General features: G+C 36.8%; 1 protein-coding gene across 1 annotated transcript in view; it reads right to left on the bottom strand.

Annotated features, from left to right (window-relative positions):
• The window catches only part of fgfrl1a (fibroblast growth factor receptor like 1a), a 57,823-nt gene extending 57,512 nt beyond the window's left edge, over positions 1–311 (bottom strand). Inside the window, exon 1 of the mRNA XM_029440884.1 lies at positions 174–311. The gene's annotated coding sequence lies outside the window, so the exon portion shown is untranslated. The remainder of the gene's footprint in view (positions 1–173) is intronic.
• Positions 312–7,323: the final 7,012 nt, after the last annotated feature.

Genomic DNA, 7,323 nt, shown 5'->3' on the forward strand with positions numbered 1-7,323 from the left:
CAAAAACTAGGTAGCGTAATAAGAAAAGAAAGACGAATGAAAAGGTGATACCCAGACAATACAAATTAACTTTAAAAAGCACTATAAAGTGCAACAAACATGCATAAAGACTCATGTACATATACATTATATAAATATTACGTTGACTTTGGCTTATTAGTAGTCAGACTTACTGTAAAAAGTGATGGTCTGTTACCCTGTGATGACCTGCACGTATATCATGCCTTTCTCCCAAAGAGTCCTTCACGTCCTCTCCAATGATTGTATGACTGCGATATCTTAATCCGTGATTCAAACCCACAATAATTTACAAACGTAAAGAGACGCGTCTGTCACCGAAACGCCAACTTGTAGTGAATGAAGTCGACTTTGACAAAGTGTACAAAGTAGGCTCTGACTGCACGAGCGAAATATAGGCGAGTAAATGTAGAAAAAAAAAATCTAAAATACATACGCTAAGGTCAAACACGTGAGGCTGTAGTATTTCTGAATGACAGTCCGCATGTAAAACGCTCGAGGGACACCACTCACAGAACCGGGAAAAGAAAGAAAGCTAAGAGAAAAAAAAGACTAAACTTTTCCTACATTTTCCGCCTGTTTGTGTAACTGTTCACACACGTATCTATAAAATGCAAAGCTGAATACTTTATCCACATATCAGCAGCGTCTCACCGTCCACATTTCAGCCGCAGGCGAGAAAACAAACTGCGTCGACTGACTGCCCGAGTAAGGAACTTTCAGCCAATCAGCGGGCAGGCCAATCAGAAAGCCCACCAATCAGCGAGCAGGAATTTGGTGGACAAATTTGGAGCGGTTTAGGGGGGAGACCAGGGGGACATTAACCCAAATGAACGAAAATAATTTTTTATTAACAGGAATGGTGCACACATTTTGGACTTCCGTTATTTACTACCTGTCTTTATTAATTACCTTATTACCTTTATAAAATACCTTTGGAGAGTAAATAATGCTTTGTATTATCCCTAAAGGATAAGATTTCATATCTGTAAAACACAGAAAGTTTAGAACCATATAAATGACATCCAGCTATATGACCTCCAGCTATAAAGAACAATTATTATATTATATAGTATTATTATTATATAGAAATTATTATTATTATTATTATTATTATCATTATTATTATTATCATTATTATTATTATTATTATTATTATTATTATTATTATTATCATTATTATTCTTCTTCTTCTTCTTCTTCTTCTTCTTCTTCTTCTTCTTATTATTATTATTAGTAGTAGTAGTAGTAGTATTATTATTATTATTATTATTATTATTATTAGTAGTAGTAGTAGTAGTAGTAGTAGTTAGTAGTAGTAGTAGTAGTAGTAGTAGTAGTAGTAGTAGTAGTAGTAGTATTATGTATTATGGTTCGGTTGATTATTATTGGTGTTATTATTAATAGTATATCAATTATTATTATAGTAATAATTAATTACTTTTTAGAATATAAATTGATTTTCCTATTTTTTATTTTCTGTTTTATTAGAATTTGGTGATTAGTCAACTAATCGATTAATTGTCAAATAAACATTTCACGCAAAAATAGCAGAAAATGGTGTCAGCATCTAAAATATGTAAATTTCTTTCTTACTCTCTTTTAAATCATGTTAAACTGAATATCTTTGGGTTTTGGACTGACAAAACAAGGCATCACCTTGGACTTTGAGGAACATTTTTCACAAATGTTTGACATTTTGTAAGACCAAATCATTAATCGATTATCTGGCAAATAATCTGCAGATTAATCGATAATGAAAATGATCATTAGTTGCAGCCCTATTGTATTCTATTCAATTCTATTCAGGCAGTCCATTGCATGTACAGTACCCCATTGCTTTGCTCTGTGGTCCGTGAGAGCTCGCTCCAGGTAACATTATGGACCAACACTGCCGCCTCATGGACTTTAGACGTTATTACAGAAATAGACTTTTAAAACATGTCGCTCACATACTATGTGACATAGATGTCCTGCAGATGGCCTAAGAAAGGTAATAGATGAATACAATAACCAATACAATGATTCACACAGGAGTTCAAGTCTCTCTCTTTCAAATAATAAATCACAAATGCACAAAAACACATGTTTTTTGGATTATTAATGATTGCCAGTGGTTGACAAGGTGATCTCTGATCTGTCCTGTCACCTATTAGTTGTGAAGCAGTCCTGAAGGAATTATGAAGAGCAACGGATTGTGAGTGGTAGAAAGTAACTAAGTACATTTACTCAAGTACCGTACGTAACTATAGTTTTGAGGTACTTTTACTTTACTTGAGTATTTCCATTGTATGCTACTTTTATGCTTTACTCCACTACAATTCAAAGGGAAATATATAGTATGTTTCAGTTTGATACTATTAGATACTTGTTACTTTTAACAGATTACTTATGATGTATTATGGATTAAGACTTTGAAATTCACAGCTATCTGGCCGTATACATACATATACATAAATGTTATTAATTTGAACCTGTAAACCGGGAACCACAGCATATGTGCTGGTGTCACACTATGTCTTGTGTTAATCTGTGAACACCATGTAAGACTCAGGCCAACCCTGGGGATCTTCTGGCAGGATGTGGAAAGGAGGGCATGTGCACTGGAGGACTTGGAGAGTCTTTGTAGTCCTCTCTCGGAGAGTCCATGAAGCAGATACACATGCTGAAGGAAAATGAGTGAGATCACATTCAGCGAAATTATAGTTGACTCACATAATAAGTACTATTTAGAGCGAATGATGGCTTCTCCTGTTCCGGAAAACAGCATGACGTGCATCGTGCAGAGAGCATCTCTCTCTCCCTCTCAAATATATATATATATATATATATAAAAAACACATGTGTTTTGTGTGTGTTTTATGTTGTATCTTAGTGAATACAGAAGTTATTTATGTTATTATGTTTAGTTATAGGTCTATAGCCACACACGCCAATATTTGTTGACGATAGGCAAGACTTGGCCAATCAAATTCGACTATGTACATTCTTTGATCAAGATCATTATTCACAAGTTATTATTGAGCCAGTCCATATTTAGAAATGTACATTTGTTTCTTAGAATCCATGTCAAATAAAACAACATAAGAAGATCTGAAAAGGTCGAGAACGACCAAAATACAACTCTCAAAAATGTAAAACTAAATGGAGGGGGAGAAGGGAGATAATATTCAGTCTGCCACATATTAATTATACATATGCTTCACGCTGCTGCACCACCAGATGTGCAAGCAGTTGTTTCATTAACAGTAACCAAAACATCGGCGCCTGAAGGAATGAACCTGATGCATAAAATATGAAAGAAAATATTTTTAAAAGCTGCATGTGTATCCGTGGCACTAAAAGCCCCTGAACACAAAGACCCGATAACACCACTCTGGGAATTCCACCCAGAGAATACTTCCACACAAATACACCAACAAGTTCTTAGATAAAGAGACGGAGCAGAGACGTCTGTATCGAGTTATACCAAAATAGATTTTTTTATTCCATCTAAAAATGTTGTCCACATTTGATGCTTTGAGACAAAGCTGCATTAGAAACCACGTTAAAAAATAACAGAAGTAAATCAACAATAATCCAGGATAAGGAAGCTAACTGAGTCAGCGAGGAAAATAACTCAGTATTTTGTCTGAAAACAACCCTGAGTTGTCTGAAATGGCATGAAGGACTATTTAAGACATCCAGCACTTTATATCTGTTAAACGGTCATGTACTACAGCCATCTTTACAGCAATGATTTGGTTAAACTGTGAAACAGAGCAGAGTATTGTCCATGGCTGTGCTCCAGTTCCATGGCTTTAACCACTATGTTTTATTTCAGCGTCAGGAGACGGCAGAACAAACTCCCCGGAGTCTCTGAGTGTCTGAGCAGAAAGAACCTTTAATGCTAACTGGAAATAAATGTCAAACCGATTTTAAAAAAAGAGAGAAAAGTCAAACCATCCCAGTTGAATACGTTGTAAATTCTAAAACTTAAAAAAACAACTAAAGCTAACAGTCTGAATCTAGGTCATTAACCCTTGTATTACGTTGAAACGAAATTAGGTTAATTAGGTTTAGGGTCATATTGACCGTTACTGTGTAAATCCACTCAAAACAGTCAAAAATAACATCAATTTAGATCATATGACTATTTAGAAAAGGGACATTTTTTATTCAACATCCAACAATCCAACACTATATTCACCATTTTTCCCTCATGACACTTTAAAAAAATTAATTTCACTTTTTTCTCAAAATATTCTCATGTGAAATGACTCCAGAGACATTGTTGCTCCAAAGATTGGCCTTCCCTTCTCTTCATCCCACAGACTGGCAGCTGCTTCTCCCCTTGACTTGCACACTCCTGCTAATACCAGGATTACAATGTCTGCATGCAAGTCAATCTGATCCAGTGGCTTCCATGTCTCTTGACATACACGCCTCCCCTCCAAGCTGGTCATGTCCAGTATGATCCTCTCTATTGGTGGGGATATGAAGAGCTGAAATGCTGATTGAATATCATCAACTCGTGTGGCAGCACATCTTGATGACATTGGAAGATGACTCGGCTTTGGTGTGGTGATGTTGACCACTTTATCTTTAGATGCTCATGTCACTTCTGTCGAGGATCGCTGCAGTCCTTGGTTTTCATCTGATGGAGAGACTACGGCAGGATCGTCCTCTGAATCATCTTCATCGTAGGAAAATTCATAATCTGGATCGTCAATAGTATTGTCCTCGGTCTCTGAAACCTCTTCCTCTTCATCACTATCACAGTCCAGAATCTGTGATGAAGCGTCTTCAGTTGTAAATCTTTTGGAGCTCATTTTTTATTGTGTGTCTCAGAGAGATGACATTACAACACTGACAAGGACAAGCGTGAGAAAGCTAACTCCTCCTCCTAATCTACACACACACCTGGCTCTAAACAGGTGTTCAGAGCCAGTAGACAAATGCAATAAAAATGAAGTGCATCAAAGAGACATGTTCTCTTTGGGTCTGAACAGCTACCTACCCACCTCACAGTGTCCGGATCAAAATGACCTGCGACATCATCTTTGTATACAAACTCTGCACAGACGTTCCACTACACATCTAAGTGTTCAGATATTACACCCCAGTTCAGGACCCTACATGAGGAAAGGTCACAACATTTCAGGAAGAAAATGACGAGTTAACCAGAATGCTCAACTCAAAAACTGAAATTGACCCTCAACATAATACAAGGGTTAAGTGAAACTATGACAGTTTATCAGTTGCAAGGATGATTATGAAGTTTTGTGTACAAATATTAATGACTCAGTTTTGTAAAATCTTAATTTCTTTTAAATGTTCTTTATTTCTACATCTTTTATCTTGCAACATATTGTGTATTGTGGTACTACTCTAATATGTCGAGGTCTTATGTCGACAAGTATCCATGAAAGTGAAGTAATCATGAGCTAGAAGATTATAATAACCATATTTATATTACATTGAGTATTATTACAGCTCAAAAATGTATTTTAAGTTGACTGAATTCCCACTTCTCTGGAGACTAGACTAATTATTAAATAAACTGTTTACAGCCTCAAATCTGATTTAATCTAGTCAATACTAAATATTTATAAGATAAATAATAGAATACAATATATGAATACAAATGTAAATTATTTAATCCAATTGAGAAATCAGTGCATTATTGCCAGGGGGATTTATGGCAGTTTAATTCCATGTTTTTCCCAGTAGATGGTAGTACAGGACTATATAAGGAGATCAAAAATACACACACACTACTATTTTATGTTTTAAGTACAGCTGTAGTTGTAAGAACCTGCTTTTCTTCTCAAATCATCATGACAGATGGTGGGAATATGGTTGAGTATGCTCCATTGAAATCCATGCACTGTGACAGGCAGTAGGTTGAAACTATTTATGTGTGTGTGTGTGTGTGTGTGTGTGTGTGTGTGTGTGTGTGTGTGTGTGTGTGTGTGTGTGTGTGCGTGTGTCTGTGTGTGTGTGAGAGAGAGAGAGGGAGAGAGTCATGTTTAATAATGTATTCAATAGCTCTGTCCAACTTCTAGAAATTATTGTAACACGCACATTCCTTAATTTCTGTGGAGTGTAATGGTTTTCACCTCTTGCAACTGTTGGCGAACATATAATCGTCTGATGAATACTACTTTTGTGAGAGGCTCTCGGTTCTCTTTATTATATCATTAACCTCTGCTATACTCTGCTCTTGCCTGGCCCAAAGAAACTGTCGCTAGAAGCCAAAAGTCAATTTGTTTTCTACAAGCAGAGAGACTAAGTGAGAGAAGTGGTCAGCCAGCGGTGATGGTCGCTGCCAGTTTGTTTGAGAGGAGAACATAACCGTAACTCAACAGAATATCCCCTGTCAGCAGCAGATTACGTACTAACTTTCCTACATGTTCTGACTCTTACTGCAACCTTTGTCATACTGCAGCTGGGAATCTGTCATTTTAAATCAGACAAACAACAGCAACTGGGAATCTGTCACAGCATGTCTTTTTCTGAATGGGTGTTAGGTTTATTTTGAAAGTGTGAAGTTACTTCAGGATTGAATCCTTCTTGATTCTCCACACCAGCACAGTGTGTGTATAGTGTTCATAGGATGTGTAGTCTTCACGTAGGCAAGGTCAAGCAAAGAGGGATGTAAAGGGATTGTTTTCGGATTGTTGGAAGTCGGGGGATATGATGTACTACAGTACACCTCTACAGTAGATGGTGGTTGGCAAGCCCCCAGTTTGGAGAAACTGCAAAGCAAAGCAAAGTACTTCTGTGGATGAGGAGAAGCAGCAAAACATATTTTAGCCAATTAAATTATTTTGTTTCTTTAGAATATTTTGACCGCTTCACCTTGCCGTCAGACAGTCCTTTCCACCGGGGACTGAAGCCATAATATGACCTCCTCAAAGTCACCAGACTCCATTGATAAAAACAGTAATTTTACCTTGCAGAACACGGTAGTTAATGCTCTACCGCTGCCTTGATTTGTTAGCGTAACTGTGTGACTTTGGTGTCACGCAGTAACAGAAACAAACTAATCGATCAAAGCAGCGGGATACCAGCTGTGTTCTGCAAGGTAAAATTACTTGTTTTGTCAATGGAGTCTGGTGGTTTGTATAACGACAGTGTCTTTTTGGCTGCCTCCGTCCACAGCAGTACATTGCTTTGCTTCCGTGCCATAACTCCTGTGTGTTACTACTGTAGGTCATACAATGACTATGCATAATCCAAATCATCCCGTTAATGTTGCATACCCTAAAGATTTATTATTATACATTTGTTATTATGAATGTTGGATTCTAACTAGTTGAA

This window comes from Cottoperca gobio, chromosome 10, assembly GCF_900634415.1.
Source record: "Cottoperca gobio chromosome 10, fCotGob3.1, whole genome shotgun sequence".
NCBI lineage: Eukaryota > Metazoa > Chordata > Actinopteri > Perciformes > Bovichtidae > Cottoperca > Cottoperca gobio.